The following is an 18,688-nucleotide window of genomic DNA, read 5'->3' as shown; positions in this document are numbered from 1 at the left end:
TATGATCAGCTTCTAAAAAAGAAAAGGCTCTGACAGACAAGTGAGTTTAAGGTTTTCCTTTCATTACTTCTGGCATTTTCCTGATACCATGTAGGATGTGCTTGTGAATAATCCATTTGTACAAAAATAACATAGTTTTAGAAGTGCTTATTTTCCCAGTGATATCAGCAAGAAAGCAGTTGTTTACTGTGGTTTCATTTTAAACTTGCTTCACCACTGTGTATATTACACTCTACTGGAAAACCATGTAATCCCTTATTACTGAACTCTTTGGTTTTCTCTCTGTCTCTTTCTGCTAAGTTTTATTATGCTCTTCACCATGTCATGTCTGAAATTAGACTGAAAACACTTTGGGAAAGCAACGGAATTATCTGATTTTTATCAAGAGATGCTCTGAGAGAACATAAAGCTCTCTCCAAAATAAAATAAAACCAACTGCAGCAGCTGGAAGTAAGGAGAAAAAATGAATGCAATAAACACTCAACAAAATTGACCAGCATTTTTTAAAAACCCTACAAGAATGTATTTGGATGTAGCAATGTCCTTGGATGATAGCAGGAGGCTGATTAGGTGTTTTGCACTCAAAGAAAGTATTGATACCATAACTTTTCTCTGTATAGGTATCTAAGACTATGGCAAGGAATCCTATGTATTCTTTCCTGTTAGCACTGTTTCCTCCTTCTTCTGACCTTCACAGCTCAGAAGTTAAAATTAGGCCTTTAAATCATTGCTGTGATACAAATACTTTTGCTCTCTTTGAGGGGCCCAGGAGTACAGTTTGGCTAACCCACCTCTCACCACCTTTAGGGTCACATTAGAGTAGCATCAGTATGAAAAATAAAAGCTTGGAAAGCAAAAGGAAGACTGAGTTTATCGAACAAGAAAGAAGTGGGCAAAGTGAGTATGAGAATGCCTTTTATTGAACCAAGAAGGGCAGGTAGAACACAGGAGGTACAATGTAGAGGTGACAATCATAAATACCTATTATTTTGGGAGCAATGCATAACAGTGAGAAGAGAGATTGCAGGAAACTGGAATTACATAATGGAAAATTATACAACATAAAAACCTCATTTGTCATTTCAATCACAGACCGGCACAGACATAATACTACATGCAGTTTCAGCTGCTCTAGTTAGAGAAACACGTAATAATTCTTATAAGAATACACATTTTAAAATTCTATAAACTGTGATACTGTGGAAAAAACAGTGAAATGTTACAGTATTTCTCAGATAGGTAGAGAGATAAATAGATAGATAGATAGATTGATAACACCTGCCACTTTCAATCCTGTGTTATTTCCAGCCTGTGATATGTACTCCAGAAGTCTGAGAAAGAGTTGTACATTTACCACAAAGTGTGTGTTAAAGAATGGCATAAACTCTCAGGGACATGTACTAGGAGAACAGGATGTCTTCCTAATGAGGTAAAATGTAGAAACACAGCTGAGATAGAATAAGAAGCTGTATTACATTAAGTCTTTTTTAGGAAAAGAATAATAGAGAGGAAAAAGAAAGGAAAGGTTTGGAAGGTTTGGGAAGGGAAGGTTTCGAAAGGTTTGGGAAGGTTTGAGAAGGGAAGGTTTGGGAAAGTTTGGGAAGGGAAGGCAAGGTTTGGAAAGAAAAAGTTTGGGAAGGTTTGGAAAAAGGGAAGGTTTGGGAAGGTTTGAGAAGGGAAGGTTTGGAAGACTTGGGAAGAGAGGGTTTGGGAAGGGAGGGTTTGGGAAGAGAAGGTTTGGGAAGGGAAGGCAAGGCAAAGCGAGGCAAGGGAAGGCAAGGCAAGGGAAGGCAAGGGAAGGGAAGGGAAAGACACTGTAACTTGTCTAATGAAGTGATTAGGAGATCTGGAGGTCTGGTTTATGAGCAAATGAATAGGTCATTAAAGAGTGAATTAAATATCAGACTGTAAAGGGCCAACATGGCACAGAACAAATGTCGGGAATTGCATCCTTGTTAGTACAGAAAACTAATGAGACAAATTGCACAACTAGGTTTTCTTTTCCATGGTAATCAGATGTATAAAGACTGTACATGAATGACTGCTGCATCCACAGACATAGCATTCAAATCACCTTGAGAGTGATCTTGTTTGTTGAAACGAACAAGCATTTTTTGTTTTATAATTGGGACAAGTAGAAGGGAGCAAAGTGGGCTTTGTACTTTTATCTGAGGGATCTATTTCCTTGGAAAGATAGACTTTTAAGGTAGTATGGATTTCTACAGTGATTCACCAAGAACTGACTTATGCACCTGCAAGCTAGCAGACCACTGGCAGAGGAAAAAATTTTTACAGAGTAGTTAAAGGAATGACAAAGATTTCTTCAAAAAGTAACCTTGTTACTTATTATTTCTATTTATTATTTATTATCGTATTCTTCAAAAAGAAATTTCTTGTTTTTGTAAAAGAGAGGGGAAATGAGAAAGGTAAGTAAAAGGGAAAGAAGAAGGGAATCCACTATTTCAGTAATCACAATGATGTTTTATGGGAGGACCTTGGTTTCGCTTCTCAGGGCATCTTCAGTTTCTCACAGGACTGCACTTCATGGTCTTCTGCAAAACTACTCATGACAATTTTTATTTTTTTATATTTTTATTCTACTATTTCTTATGACATTTGAGAAACAAATTTCTACTATTTCTTATGACAGAGAAACAGAGGAATAGGATGCTGGTTAATGAGATGTTTGGAAGCTAAGCTACCTCTATTTAAAACAATGAAGTGATTAGATTGCCTTTCCAGACTGAAACACTCCTCAAAAAGGAGAAAATGAAATTAACTGTCTAGTTCCCAAAGTTGTCATTAAGTTTCAACTGAACACATTTGTGTGTTTCAAATCAACCAAAATTTGTTCTGATTAAAAACAAAACAAAACAAAACAAAACAAAAAGAACAAGGGACTTTAACTTAATTTAGTAATTGCATATGGTATTTTCACATTAAAGGACTAATTGATAACAACTGTCATTTAAAAACAAGCTACTTTATGAAAGTACATTTCTCCATAGATTTCCATAATGTTTTTTACTATGACTAAATTAGGACACAAGCTAAATACCTGAATACTTCATTGCTTGATAGACTAAACTTCGTTTGATGTGTTCCAGTTTATGATGTAAATTGTATCATATTAAAATTTATTGATGCTATTTAATTGGAAGACGGCAGCATTTCTCATTAGCTACTTAAAATGAGACCAACAGCAGAAAAATATCAGTATGAAAGCTTACAAACAAAAATCTTGCAAATCAAAAGAATCCTGCTCATTTATTGATGTCTTACACTGAATAAAATCACTTCAACCCACAAATAACAATCATAATAGTGAGTAATTAAAGCAAGGGACAAAGTCAGGACTACAATATTCTATTCCCAGTTCAGCTACTGACTCACAGTGTGATTTTGCTCATTTACCACCTATAAAATGGAAAATGTGATAATGATAATGACAGGGATAATAATGCCTACATAAAAGAAGCACTAGGAGTCTTAATGTTTGGAGAGAGCTTTGAGATAGAGCTGCTAAACATGGAGTATAATTAACAAGGGACTACAAGCTTGCACAATTTGTACATTCTTTTAGAAGTAAAGATAGGTGAACTCTGTGTATCTGAGATACCACAAGTCCTGTCTTGTAATAGCTTATTTGGGAAACCATTATGTTTCGCAGTTGCCATTACATTGTATTGGAACCAGGCTTTTAAGAAGACCTAACTATTTGCCAGTCATTAACACATGAGTCTTTAAAGGCAGTTCGAAATAATCTCATCACTGTGACTACTGGCTACGGCTTGTCTTGTTGTATTCTCTTCTTTGTAGAGATGTGTAACAATGCATTTATATGAAAGACAGGAGAACATGAACACATGAACAAGGAGAAGAGTTTCAGTGACTTGGTGAATGCTGAATGCCTGAGGCATAGGTGAGCTTGGAGATTTTCTTATACTATAAATCCATCCTGCAAAGTCTCTGAAAATAGACAAATATAATCCCAGCGATCATTTTCATGACCAGTTCAGATGTCCACTCTGAGGACAGTGATATTCTTCTGCTTGTTGAAAGCCTTTGAAAATAATGGATTGCATTAGAACAGAAATCTAGTAAGAATGTGAATGAGATACTTTGGAAAGGTGAAGTCTCCCTTGCTAAAAGGCAAATAAAACAGTAGCTGGCAGACTACAGGAACTAAAAGCTTTTTTTTGTAAGTTTAAATTTTTCTAAAACATATTCCAACCATGACATTACAAACCCATTTCTATTTTCTCCAAAACCAGGGAAATCTCTCAGACCATCATGAAATGAAAACTGTAAAGGCTGTAAGAAAACAGCTTGATTCTTCTAAGCTAGTTATGGTTTATTATCATTAATTACGTCCTGACATTAGAAGTCCACACTAAGTCAGCTTCATGATACTGAGACATTAAAGAAGGATCATACTCTACAAAACCATCGTTTGATTAAAGAACCAGTGAGGTAAAGCAAATTAGCTAAGGGCACAGAATGGGTCAGTGGTAGAAGAAGAGCAGTCCCTGGATTGCAGCATCTATGACGTACATATGGAGCATAAAAGACAATGCTTCCAGCATAAATTGGTAGGCCATCCAAACCTAAAGGAGGTTATAAAGCTGTAAATATTTTGCACCAAACCTAGCTGCCCTGCCATGTTACCTTTTATGGCCCTGCTCCTCTCCTTTTAACCAGGTCTCTGGAGCGGCATCCTCCTCATTTCACATCTCCATTTTGTTATTTAATATTTCAGAGATGGAGAACAGTTAGCTGGTGACAGGGTCCCAAGGAGAGTTACGGGGAAGAAAGAACAGGATGGGCAGTAAGCACGTCACTCAGTGTCTTAAGATTTCTCACTGCTGAAAGATTTCATTTTGTGACAGAGAGTCCAAAAAAACCCCACATTTCTCTAGAAGAGAACACACATAGATTGCTGCAGCTTTTCTCTTAAAAAAAAAAAAAAATCTAAATGCTATTGGGCAATGACTATGTGTCACTGAATAAGAAAGACTGGGAGGGAATACCTTTCATGAAGACTCTATTCTGTAGCTGTCTTTGTAGTCTTTCCTGAACATCTGTATGAAATGCTCAGCACCACTCTCAGTAAAAAGCTAGATATTGCATGCATGAGGGTTGGTTTTATGTTCTTAATTGAGCAGAAAGTGTGGTGTGTCTCTGATTTGTTAGCGACATTACTGGGGAGCAGAATCTTGGGAGAGCTTTCTGAGGACAGCAAATGGGATAAACCTAGACAGAACTTCTGTAAAACATAGAACATAAACCACAAAACTTCTCTGGACGAAAAAGAACCATTTGTGATGTTGTACTAAACACATTGCTTGGTAGGATTTTTGCCCATGAAACACTAAGGATTATGGGAACATGTAAGGACTCCAAATCCACAGTGATAAGAGCAACGATTCCCTTATTTGTACCTGTGATTAGGGTTCACATAATTTGCTCCTCAGAACCTCCTTGCCACTTTTGTTTTTCTGCATTAAAATGGCTTTGATGAGTATTGCTTGTAACAACAAGGAAATTGTTTCTTCACTTCCAGAGGTGATCCAAAACCGCAGAGAAGGGTTGCAATGAAGGCTATAGAGACTTCATTGATTAGGCCATGTCCAATGGTTTTTTTCATGCTGTACTGATCCTGGCACTGCTCCTCTCATCTCAGGATATGGTAGATTTTTTGGTTTTCAGTCTCATTTTGCCATGACTTTCCTGAGAAAAGCTGAGTAGGAGGCACAGAATATGTGTCATGGTAGTGTCAATGGAGAGCACTCACTTGTGAGGATGGCTGGACAGCATCCAAACAAACATAGTCAATATTTTATGAAAAAAGCCTTACAAAAGATTCATTGACTCTTCTTTCTATCTAGGCCAATGCTCTCCTTTTGCCTTATCACAACTCAGTCATGTATACTCTTCTTGCTGCAAGACTCACTCACCTTTTTCCTAGCATCTTCAGCAGGAAACTGGCTTGACTGCTTCCCTCCTCCTTTTCAGTGCCACTGCTGAATCTCCCTGGGAGTTTCCTTGCCCTGTGTCTGAGCCCAAGTCCCTATAATATGAATGGGAGAACTTTGTAGGCCGGGTGTATCATGTGTCCCTCACTGGATCACATACACACCCCAGTGGTATTCTCCCCACTCTGAAAATTTTGTATCTGAAGCCTTGGATACACTTCAGATTTGTTGAGCTGTAGAGGAATAAGGTCTGTGATTTCAAGACAGTGGAGTCAGAATAAATTATGCCAGGGCACACAGTTCCTCCAAATGGCATATACATACTCAAGGAATACTAACTGTTTCTATAGCTGAATAATACATGCAGGCTGTTTTACATATGGGCAGTTGTAGGTGAAAAATGTCCTAAAATTGAAGAAGAAGCATTGAAATCATTAGCTACACAACTTCAGATTCTCGTTGCGGCTAGCTGAAATATGTTCTTAGCTTCTTGTCAGGTATTGGTGCCAGATGCCTGGGGTGCTGCTGAGCCTCCAGTGCAGTACTGCTCTTGCACTTTTAATTACAATTGCCACCACGGAAAAACCATTTGGCATATTTCTGCATAAATGACTAAGGAATCCAAGAATGTTCTTAAGCTTGTTCTTCAAATCTAGAAACTTTCGTTATTATCTGAAAATTAGGGTATTTATCTTATTTTTAACTCTTTGCAATGTGCCCTGGTGAACTATTCTGGCCTGGACTTTCTTCCCTCTGGCTTCTCAGTCGTTGCCCTGCAACAGTATCAAGATTTCAAATGAGCAAATGAACACAGTTTGTGCCACCATATTCTGGTTTCTCCATCTTTGCTTTGCACTGCCTGCTCATTCCTCATATCCTACGCATAAGGCAGATTTCTCAGCATCTTCAACTTACTTCCTTTACGGATGGTATTTCTCAGGTTGTCAGTTCCACATCATCTCCAAATCCGCACATCTTGTTCTACATTTCCTTCTGTAAGATAACCGCTATCTCCTATATATAGCAAAAACAGAACAGGCTCAACATATTGCCACTTGTCACTCTTATCCCACTGTCTCTCTCCATCCCTCTGTCCCATTTGCCATCTCTGGTTTCTGTTAGCAAACCAACTGAGCATTTCATCGTCAGTGTTCTTTTGTTAACCTTACAGATTATTCTCTCAGTAGGCATGGAAAACTATCCAGAAGTCCTTGTGAAGGATGCCCACACATTCACCCTCTTCCATTCTCGTTTTCTCCACCTGAGCAAGATGAGCCAAGATGGCAAAGTTTGAACCTCTTTTTTTCTGCCTGTGCTGAGAATCTCTTATTAACTGTTTCTGTCCAAGTGCTCAATATTTGCTCCTCACCAACTTCGCTGAGCCTTAGAACAAAAGCCAGAAAAACATTGTGTAATCTCTACTTCTTTGAACCTTTTTGATTTTATTTTACAAGCCAAAGTAGGTATCTGTTCTCTAAGTGCAGTAGACTCAATCTTCAGTTGGCATCAGATCAATAGAGCTGCACAGTTTTTAGCCCAGTCAAAGTTTTCTGTGTCTTTAGCTTCTAGTACACCTATCGCTGCATAATCTGAGATCTGTGAGCAGTTCATATCACTTTAACAGGTACCACTTGTTACTGAGCATACACATGCTCATCGCTGAACTGAAATCCGGCGTACACCAACTTTGGCTCTGTGAAGGTGGTTTAAGTTAACACATTTTTTTATCTTACAGCCAGGGAGAGCTAAGAGCATGCACCCACACACTTACGAAGCCTCAGCATATGAATGGTAATTTATTAAGTGGTACGACCCAATCACTTTCATTTAGTGCCCGTATTTTACAAGCAAAATATTCTGTCTCTTTTATTTCCATTGGAAAATTTAAGACCTGTACCGAAGTGTCCTCTTGGAGTTTTGGTTGGCTCTGGCTGTGTTTCTAATCCTTTAAATCTTTATAGATTTAAACCAAAGCAGAACAGAAGCTTCTTGAAACACACATAGCAGACAGCATGAATCTTCTCCTCTGTTTTAATTTAAATATTCTTCTCATACAGCTTTCTTAGTAAAACCTTTTACCTTTAGGTATTGGAAGATACAAAAAACACACTCTTTGAAGTGTCAAAATCTATGCTTGACTGTGATGCAGAGGTGACAGGAACAGGACAGGTGACTTCATTGCCTTTTCTGTCTGCAAATGTCAGAAATTCCAAAGGTGATTGTTCATAATAGAATTACAAAACCTCATCCTTGGCCATATTGATCACCACCATTGGTCTACCCTGGCCTCCAATTGGGAGGCCTGGAGACAGACACACCATCTATAACGCTGCTGCTGCTTTTGAGAACACACGCAGGATCACTCTCGAGGAGAAAAGACAGCACAGAAAGAATCGCGTCTCGTCGATATCACCTGGGGAGTCTTTCTGCTGTGCCTTCTGCAACCGGACTTGTCTATCTCGCATTGGCCTTCTTAGCCATCAGCGCGCTTGTAGCAAGCGTGGGTAGAGCCCTTCTCAAATCTTTGTTCGCGAAGCCTAGCTATGATGATGACAAAACACAGTCACTGTGTGTCAATAAACACATTTACTTAGGTTATGAGGTTTTTCTAATTGTAGGTGAGGCCTTATTTTTCTGCTAGTAAGTCTTAGGAATGCTCCTGATAGCACAGGAACCCTCCTTCTCTATCTGTTCCCCCAGCGAATCTAAAGGAAACTGTTGAGGAAACATACATGAACTCATTTTGGATGTCCACAGAATATACTGTGAGCAGGTTCTTCTTCATGATAGAAAGGCCAAGTCAGATCATACCCCATGGCAGAGTGAGGTGGAGGGGTCCTTCTTTGGCCTCTCCAAGACTGCCCTTGCTGGAGATAAACTTGGTTTCAGGCATTTCAGTGTGAGACCCATCCATTCAGAGCAGAGCCTGAGCACCACCTCCAGCTACACCACAGGAACAAATGGTTGAACAACCACCAGTTCTGTTCTGACCAACATTTCAAGGAAGTTTTAGGTGTGGGTCATTCACTGTATACCACCCTACAGGATTTTCACCTTCCTTGTTCTGGGAGTAATGTTAACTATCCTGGTAATGCTTTGGTCTATGTTCTGATAGTAATTTTACCTGAAACATTTTATCCTTGTTTTAGTCACCAGCCTCTGTTAGATTTAAGTAGTTTGGTGGGGTTTAGTAGGAAATATAACATGTCAGGAAACCATGCTACCCGATTTTCCAAAAAAATTTTGGCATCTCTCCTTACACATGTACACATGATCTCAGTTATCTACATTTAAAGCAACTTCTAAAGACTCTATATTTACTAACAATCCTCTAGATGTTTTCTTAATTGGTTGAATCAGTGTTCATATTCGTGGAGCCTGAAATATTTTTACCACTTTTGTTTCCACTTCTGAAGATAATTTGTAAGTTACTTTCAAATTTTTATTTTATAAACTACTGTTACACACTTATCTTAAAACATGCCCTGTTTTATGTATTGATGTTTATAACCTCTTTGGAAGTTTAAACTTCAATGCATTTGCTGGCCAAAATGCGTTTCTTCCTAATGATGAAATACATATTGCTTTACAATGTTAGGATTACTGACATCTGTTTGACTCTAAGCAACTTAGTAAGGTCAAAGGAAGAATCAGATTTTTATTTGCACAAGAGGTATAGCCAGGGCTATAACTGTTAATGCTAACAATGTTAGCGGGGGGGAATGTTTAATGTCACGTCTTAATATCAAATGTGAGGACCATATAATCTGCCTGCTGCATAGTTCATGACACTGATATCTGAATCACCTCTTCCCAGCTTTTCTTAGGATCCAGCTACCTCTTTAGAGAAAACCATACATGCAAAAACACAGAAGCAGTGCAAGCAACTTCTTCTCTTGTTGCATTTGCCCCCCCGTTCCACAGTTCGATCTGCTTAGCTAAATGTCCGCTAAGTGGACAGAAATGGACCAGAAAAAACTCCCAAGCAGACTGTCAGACTGAGGTTTGTGTATGGCTCTCTATTTCTGCCTGTAAGATCATTTTGGAAGGATGCCTGTGGTTAATATGCCTGGGTAGCAAAGAGAGTTTATTTCTGATTTGGGAGGAGCTCTTTGAACTGCCAATTGATAGTGCAAAGGAAATGTTAAAGACGGTTAGTTAACTTACTCTGACCTTCATTTCAACACAGGGGAAAATATCTGTGTCTGATCAGCCAAAAATTACACACCCTGAACTCGGATTTTGCTTTGATCTTCCTTTGATCATGCATATTTACCAGCAAAAAAAAACCTCCCTTATATTTGGGATTTGACTGCAGAATGAGGAAATAGACACAGTGACAGGGAGGTGGACAACATGTTGTATTGATTTTAATTAATAAGCAGATAAGTTCAGAGAAATATATGTAGATATATATATAGATATACATAGATGTAAATGGAAATAAACATATGTAGATTGAAAGACTGTGAACACACACACACAAAAGGATATTTTCTAATATTTTTTAAATCCAGTGTTCTAGTCTGCCTTGCTTCACGGTCAGTTGTATTTTTAGGGAATATTGTTGCAGTGGATTCTTTCCCTAGTTGTATACATCATCCTTCCAGCATTAGGGTACAACTGAGCAAGATGTAAATTCACTTGTGAATGATCTTGGAGGTCTTTTTCAACTAAATGATTCTGTGATTCTGTGATCAAACTTCATAATGTGATTAGCTCCATCCTAGCTAATGTGGCTTCTTAGCCTGGAATTGTCAGTGACCTCAGTAGTGGCTAACTGCATTTTTTGTTGTTACAGTTCTTATTTTGTGGAACACTAGAAAGGAAAAATAATTTAGTAGTACCACAAGGTTTTCTTGGTCAGATGGTGAGGTAAGTGAGAAGCCATGGTTGAAAGAACATGTCTGCCGCATCTAGAACCCAAACCAAAACATGACATATTCACAGATATAGAACCTCAGCAAAACCTAAGCCCTTGTCCTATCCCAGCTGTAGCTTGCAGAGATGTGGACACCAGTGCAAAGCTGTGCTCAGCACCACTGAGCAAAACCAACAAAAACCAGATTATAATCTAAGTTACTTGTGCTGGAAGTCAGTAAATTAGAAACTTAATTTGCCAAAGTAAACCTTGTTTTTTCAAGTGAGTAATCAGATGAGTTCCGAACATCTCAGATCAGGATTTTAGGACATGTAGCTCTGGATGAAATTGCTCACCAGGCCTTTATTTCTCTTAGGAGAGGAGAAAGGTGTTCTTCTACAGGCATTGAAGTCCACAGCTGTCCAGGGACTAAACTCTGCCTCTTAGACATCTTTACCTCCCTATCTCAAGGCAACCTTACTTTACTTTCCAAATGTCTGGGCTATGATTTTACACCAAAAAGGAGGTTGTATTTGTTCATATCTGGTAGTGGCCAAATGCCCAGGGTAGCAAAGGAATTTAAAAACCAGTTGTGTTGTTCCTGGTAATCAGATTCAAAGTATTGCCAGAAGCATTGATTAATTTACATTTTAAACTTGGATATGACTTCAGAATATGTCAAGAAGAAATTATGGGGCAATTTTAGCACTGTTAAACTAAGTATACCCTGATCATCTCTATCTGCATCTTCTGATACAGGCACAAAGGCATAAGATATTTATACTCTGGTAGCACATCCTTTGGGGATCTTTGATACTTCCCTGATAAAAATGAATTTGCCATGACAAACTGAAAACAAAAACACTAAGAAAACAAACATATGACACAAGTCATTCTTCAGGGATTCTCTGAAAGCTGCTATGACGCTCATTATAAATTATTTTGCAAAGTCATGAGATTTAGAAGCAGCAACAATGGCTACACTGCACCACATCTCCTGCACCATCAAGTGGCTAGAATCGCACACCACAGGTGTGTGGAGATAAAGAGGGGAAGGAGACACCTACACCTTTATCTGTCCTTCTTTTACCAGTGTTGGACAGAAAAGCAAATGTGGCACTATCTTAGCATTCATAAAAGGAAGAAGAAAGCTCTTAGTAATTACATTGCTTTACATTTAGCTTCTAACCCTGGGGGGAGGAAATTAAAACAATAGAAAAGGTCTTAAGAAATAGTTACTTCATTTGCAGAAAATAATGCAATGGTGAGCAATAAGAGGCAGGATTTATAAAGAATAAAGCTAACACTTTTTTTATGGAATTACTGAATTGATGGTAATGGATGAATGGAACAGAATAAATATAATACTCTTGGATTTAAGCCATATTTTTTGAACAATTGGTCTGATCTTCCTCTCCCTCAAAGGCAGGCAGCTACATTGAAACAAAACTGGAGAGCATGAAAATGGAAGGCTGCCTTCTAATTTTCACAGTAAGTACTTAAAAAGCTCCTCTGAACCTACTTGTGCAAAAAAAAAATCTCATTTGGTCTTAAGTCTAGAATGAAGGACCAAAACGAGGCTAATATACAAAGAGAAGAATACCAGTTTGTAGAGAGGACAGGTAAATATTAAAGGATCAGTCTTGGGTCTTGAGCTTTTAATACTTTCAGTAATCACAGAATCACAGAATATTCTGTGTTGGAATGGGCTAGAAAGAGGAGTAAACAACATGTTAATGAAATTCACTGGTGATTCTAAATTGAGAAGAGACAAGAAAAACAGAGATGCCAGAGACAAAGGAAAGAGGGATTAGAGTAATTAGTAACAAAGGCCAAAAATAACAAAACAAGAATAACCTTGGAAAAATGCCATAAAGTGCAACAACACAAGAGAAAGGAAAATTAGCTTGGAAGATGATTTCTTTTAGAGGAAGTTTCATTGGTATCAGAAACTTCATAAGGACTATGAGGTTAAAACCCAGCAAGTTACTTTCAAGCTTCTAAGGATTATGGCGGTGGAAAAGGCTGATATATTTTGTATGTGTGTACAAAGATGCAGCAACACAGAGAAGCAAGAATCATTCTCTGCAAGACTGAGGTGAAACATGTGAAAACACTGCTTCATTTCCAGTGCGATTTTCACAGATCACAGTGGAGGTTAAAGCAACACAGCACAAATAAGAGCACTGGAGAGGCTGGTGCCCAAAGAGTGATTACATTTGAAATCCATAGGGTGAGCGGTGACCAAGGACATGATACTAACATTGAAAAGGTGCAATCAGCAAACAATTAAAGAATGGGAATAGAGGCAGCAACAGGAACAAAAAGTGAGCAAGAAAGGGTTTGCAGGAGAGACCTAGAGGACTTTTATCTCTGAACCGATTTCACAATAGGTGTAGCAGATATAATATCTACACAGCTTGGGCTTGGCTAGAGATCCATGTCATACTCGGGTTGCTGAGTCTTCCTATTTCCCTCACTCTTTTGATTGTACCTTGGGCTCATTTCTTAGTGTCCTGGCTCTACCTCTGATTGCCCTGGCCTTGTTCCCAGTCAGCTCTCTTGGCTTTGAGCCAGATGTGCATATTCTTTCTTTGAGGTACTATCCTATAATGTGGAGATCAGACCTCGCTCCCACCAGGACCTACTTCCACAGGTCCTTTTTCCCTCCTAGCAACAAGTACTTACAGCAGTTTCTGCATTGGTATTATTTCAAGCTCTCAAGAGATTTTTCTGGATATTTCTCTCATAGACCTAATTGAAATTCACTTCCAGCCTATTTCCACCATGAAAGAAGATGCAGAATTTTCAGGTAAAATTGTGTTCTTAATGAAATAAGGAATGGGAGTATGGTGGAAATAAATTAATCAACCCTCAGAATAATAAAATCTCTCAGAGAATGTGCTGGGGTAAAAGGGAAAATACACATAAAGAGGAAGCCTATGGAGTGTTTGGTCAAGACAGTAAATATAAGGGCTGGCACACTAGAAAGATGACCAAAGCATCTGGATAGAGCCAAGGTCAAAATAGATATAAAGAATTTTCTAAAAGTAGGGCATTGGTAGGGCATATTAAGAAAGTTGAAAAAAATGCTTTTTGTTCATCCTAAAATGCCCAAACATTATCTTATCTTACTACCTCTCAAGACACAACCTTTATGGTCATAGTACATATGAAGGGTCAGTGATTTCTGCCACAAAAAAACCCAAGAAGCTTCCCTCAAACACTTTTTCACTGGAAATATCTCCCTACATTCACAATCCTCCTTTTATAGAATGAATTTTAATAGGTATCTTTTTTTCTTTTGTTCCTCCTGAGTTCTTCATTTTTATTGTGGCTTTGCCTTTGTTTTCATTTTCATGTTCTTTCCATTCTACTGCATTATGAATTCTCATTTTACTTGCTGAAAGTTAGAGCTACTGTACATATATTTAGAATACATGGGGGTGTATGTGGGTAAAGATATTAATAGATACATAAGCATCACATAGCTCTCATTACTGTTCCAATATTATCAATTTAATTCACCATATGTCATGCTATATAGTTCTCACCTTCACTAACTTTAGATGACTGTTTGTACATGGTCCATTAAAAACTGACATACAAATGTCCAGTATTTCAGCATTCAGGATACTTTTTGATTATGCTTCTTGGCTCAAATGTGATACAAAGAAGCTGATAATAAAAGAATCTCAAACTAATGTGACTGAAGGTTGCCTTGAAAAGGGAAATTTATAATGACTAAAGCAGCATCAGCCTAAAGCTGTTTTATCGCATTTAAACAATGGGCAAAGACATTAACATGGGCAATCAGAAAAAAGGTTACATCCTTCTTATCAGAGAGAATTCATGGTAATTTTTATTCTGCAACATCTGTCCTTATTTTTACATCTTAAGGCAAGGAAAAAAACAGTCTACTGTCATACAGTACTTTATAAATCATAGCATTTTAATACTTTGTTCTGCATTAATGATTGATGTACATAATGCTAGCACATCTTGTATTTTAAAACTTCATTTTACATGAAGACACTGAACAGAACACAACATACTGCCATAATAAGCAGGAACTGATGTTTCAAGAATTCAGCTCTGTAGGTAACAAAAAGTAAGATAAAAAGCAGGAATAAATTCCTTTTTTGATATCATTCAAAATCTCACAGCCAGATGCTGTATTCTGTGTTGATCTCTATTCACTGCACTTTCAACTCTATTTTTTATGGTATTATAACCATTCAGCCGTTAATATTTCTCATCCCTTTCTAAACCTCACACCAGATAAAATCAGCCCCTGGGGAACATCTCCAGAAAAGGGGATATTTGGCAGCATATAGCAAAGAGGTTTCCCGTACCACCACACGCGGTCGTAAAAGGAGGGAGGAACCAGCAGTTTTTAACCCTTATCCTCCAGCACCAGCATAGACGTACCTTGCTCTGCAGGATGCAGTCACAGTATCACCCCCATTAGGATCCAGGCTATCTCTGATTGTCATGGAGACTGTTTCAAAGTCTTACTGTGCTTCAGCAGCAAAGACAATAGTACTCAGTCTTAAATGGCTGAAAAGAAAGCAACAGAGTGCAGTGCGAAAGGGAAGGAGCTGTGACTGAAAGGGATGTAAGTACAGCAAGACACACTTCAAACTATTGCAGAGGGCTAGAGGTGTAAGTTAGAGCAACCTTCCAGAGGTATATAATTGTGCCTTCAAGATAAACACAAGAAGAGCATTTTCAAGAATAGCACATTTCTCCTCCTTTCTCCCCCTCAAGCTAAAATGCTGGGGTGTTCTAAGATTAAATGTGTTAATTAGGAAACTATTTAGTTTATGATGTCTTTGGCTTTTTCATTCCCGTGGGCATTGTAAACACACCGAATATTGGAGCAAGTGATATGCAGTGACTTGGAACTAGAGACAGGCAGAGACACAGATAAGTGCAAGGCATTAATAGAGCTGATTGTATGCAAGACCTGAGGCAAATAAGTGATTTTCAGAAGAGTGAGGAGACTGTTTTGTGTCAAATAGCAAATTTGCTGAGGTTGCAATTTGTGGCCATCCATAAGCTGTTCTCAAGTCAGGTTCAGTTCTCAGAAGAACTAGGAGTAAAAGGTATAACTGAGCAACAAATGCAAGCAAAATAAAATGTAAAATACAAACACAAAACCAACTGGTTTTAATCACATCTCAGAAAAAGGAGTCATCAGACCAAACTTTCACTGTAAGCGTTGTTAATAAAATATTTAGGAGTATAAACTTCTGAAATATTGTTTGGTGACCTGCCTGTCAAGATCTATGTTCATATTACTGCAGAAATCACAGCACCTCTGCAAGGACTGAGCAAAAGCAGTATGAATGATTCCAAAATTGTGATCTGAATCAGTACTTTGAAAATGTGAAGGACATCATCACTCTCAAAAGGGAAGTAAAAAGTTACATTGAAATGGGAGAAATAATGGAGGAAAAAAAGCTTCCACAAGCTTCTTCCACAGCTTTTAAAGCAAATGATGTAAGAAGCAGATTCTGTGAAACAGACCAGTACACTGGAAAATCATACTCAGAGTAAAACTGAAAAATTTTCCTTTGAAAAATGAAGAGGGTGAGTTTGATGAGCACATATGCTATCTCATGGAAACAGGTAAAGCAGGTCTCAAATCTCTTGAGAATATCCTAGGCAAAATTCTGCACCATGAAAACTTCACTGCTTGATCTTACAAAGATACAACTCCTTGAGGGGAGAAAAGTCCTGTTACAGATCCTTTGTCAAGGAAGACTTGGAGGAACAGAAGCATGAGATAAAACAACAATTGCTAATGTCTGCCAAAAGAAAAAACTAGCAAAAATTATGAGAGAGAGTGTGACAATAGAGTGAAGTTTCTAAGAAAAATGTTAAGATCAAGGCAGCCTGCACAGAGCCAACAGCTTCCAGGTGCTCTCTGTGATCTGGAAAAGCAGTTGATTGTGGTCAAAGCAAAAGGAAAAAAAAATTTGGAGAAAATCAGTCTCGGTGCCATTTAGGAGTCTAGGAGCCAAGTGGATTTAGAAGCCATACGGGACATCTGTGTGAGCCTCTCAGCTTGGGATGCTGTAAGAGTCTGCAGAGAAATCACTGTGCTCCCAGTGACCATCAGAATCAGAAGCACACTGCCCACACTTGCATGAGCACTAGGTGATAACACTATACTTTGCCTGTGCTTACATAGAATGCTTAATTCAGCTAAGAAGAAAATTCCTCCTAATTAACAGACAGCTCGTGATTAAGGTCCACTGCCCTGAGCAGGAGTGCTCTGGCTGGCACCTGCACACTTCTACTAGTTGCAGGACAACTGTGTTTTATTTGCACACAGGTAAAGAGAGAGAAAAAGCAGGTAAGAAGCAGTTCTGGGATGCTGAATTTTTCACTCTCTATTTTCCTTTCTCTGAGCTAGACCGAGCAGCTGAAAGTAGGTTATCATGTTTGAAAATTCAAAAATTTACTTATTTACCACTCTGCTATGCAGGTTTTCATCCCTGGGAGCACTCACGGTCTGAGAAGACATAGCAGATCACAGAGTATGGTGGAGCAGAAAGAAACACTATGTGAGAGGGTCAGATTTTCCGTGGGAGATATTTCATATAATTCTCAGACAGATTTCACTTTGTGGGCCTGTTCCAAGAGATCATTTTCTATGTATAACAGATTACAAATTCCCCTAGTTTCTCTTATATGTATGAGATGCCCTATAAATATCAGTTACATAGCAAATTGACGGTACTGTGTACAGCTTTTTTTTTAATCCAGTCAATTACCTGGTCTCATGTAGTGAAAATTAGCAGCAGTATTAGACAGTTTCCTCTGTTTCTCATGGACAGAACTACATATGTTTTACATTTGTGGGGTGGATGATGCCCAGGAATACTGTTTTGATGCCTGCATACTTACCTGTCTGTTCCCAAGCTTCCTGACCCAAGCACAGAGCTACAGCCTATTTGTTCACAGACATCACTGCAACTTGTCAGGCAGACAATACATCTCCTATTAGGAGATGTAGGAGGGGCAGAAAGAGGGCTGGTTGCAGCTTTCATTAACATGTAATAAAAACTGTTTCAAGACAAAAAATATTAATTTTTTGCTCTCTATTCATAAAGCATAACTACTCAGTCAGAAGGTGATTGTGATAATAAACATTTTTGGAGCATTTAATGTCATGGTTATAAAGTCATTATTTCTGGAAAAGGCACACAAGGCTCCACATCTTCACAAATCACCTCCTCCAGCAAACCTGTAATAGTATCTGCTCCTAGGACAAGTCCAATAGATACATGACTTAGGAAAAGTCAGTACTGACCTTCTGTCTACATCTGGACTTCTGTCTACATCTGCATATGTCCCATGGTGCAATTAGGATATCAGAAGCATCATTACTAGCATTTAATTCCAAGATCATTGTTTGAAATTAATGCCAAGAAGGCTTGGGAGTGCTGGTGGATGAGAAGCTGAGCATGAGCCAACAGCATGTGCTTGCAGCCCAGAAAGGCAATTGTGTCCTGGGCTACAGCAAAAGCAGTGTGGCCAGCAGGTCAAGGGAGGGCATTCTCTACTCTGCTCTGGTGAGACCCCACCTGGAGAGCTGTGCCCAGCTCTGGGGTCCTCAGCACAGGAGAGACGTGAACCTGTTTTATGGAGTGAATCCAGAGGAGGCCACCAAGATGGTTAGAGGGATGGAGGAAAGGGTAAGGGAATTGGGATTGTTCAGCCTGGAAAAGAGAAGACCTTGGGATAACCTAATTGTCACCTACCAGTACCTGAAGGGAGCCTACAAAAATAATTGAGAGAGACTTTTTAGCAGGGTGTGTAGTGACAGGACAAGGGGGAA

General features: G+C 38.6%; 1 long non-coding RNA gene across 1 annotated transcript; it reads right to left on the bottom strand.

The window, feature by feature from the left end:
- Positions 1–3,264: 3,264 nt before the first annotated feature.
- Positions 3,265–6,985, bottom strand: LOC126649134 (uncharacterized). Its single transcript, XR_007630978.1, has 3 exons — positions 6,891–6,985; positions 5,958–6,070; positions 3,265–4,063 (listed from the first exon to the last, which is right to left on the bottom strand). It is a non-coding gene; the product is annotated as an uncharacterized LOC126649134 (long non-coding RNA).
- Between the last annotated feature and the right edge of the window lie 11,703 nt (positions 6,986–18,688).

This window comes from Myiozetetes cayanensis, unplaced genomic scaffold (assembly GCF_022539395.1).
Source record: "Myiozetetes cayanensis isolate MyiCay16 unplaced genomic scaffold, myiCay2020 scf5-8, whole genome shotgun sequence".
NCBI lineage: Eukaryota > Metazoa > Chordata > Aves > Passeriformes > Tyrannidae > Myiozetetes > Myiozetetes cayanensis.
This window is presented reverse-complemented; position numbering and strand designations above follow the sequence as displayed.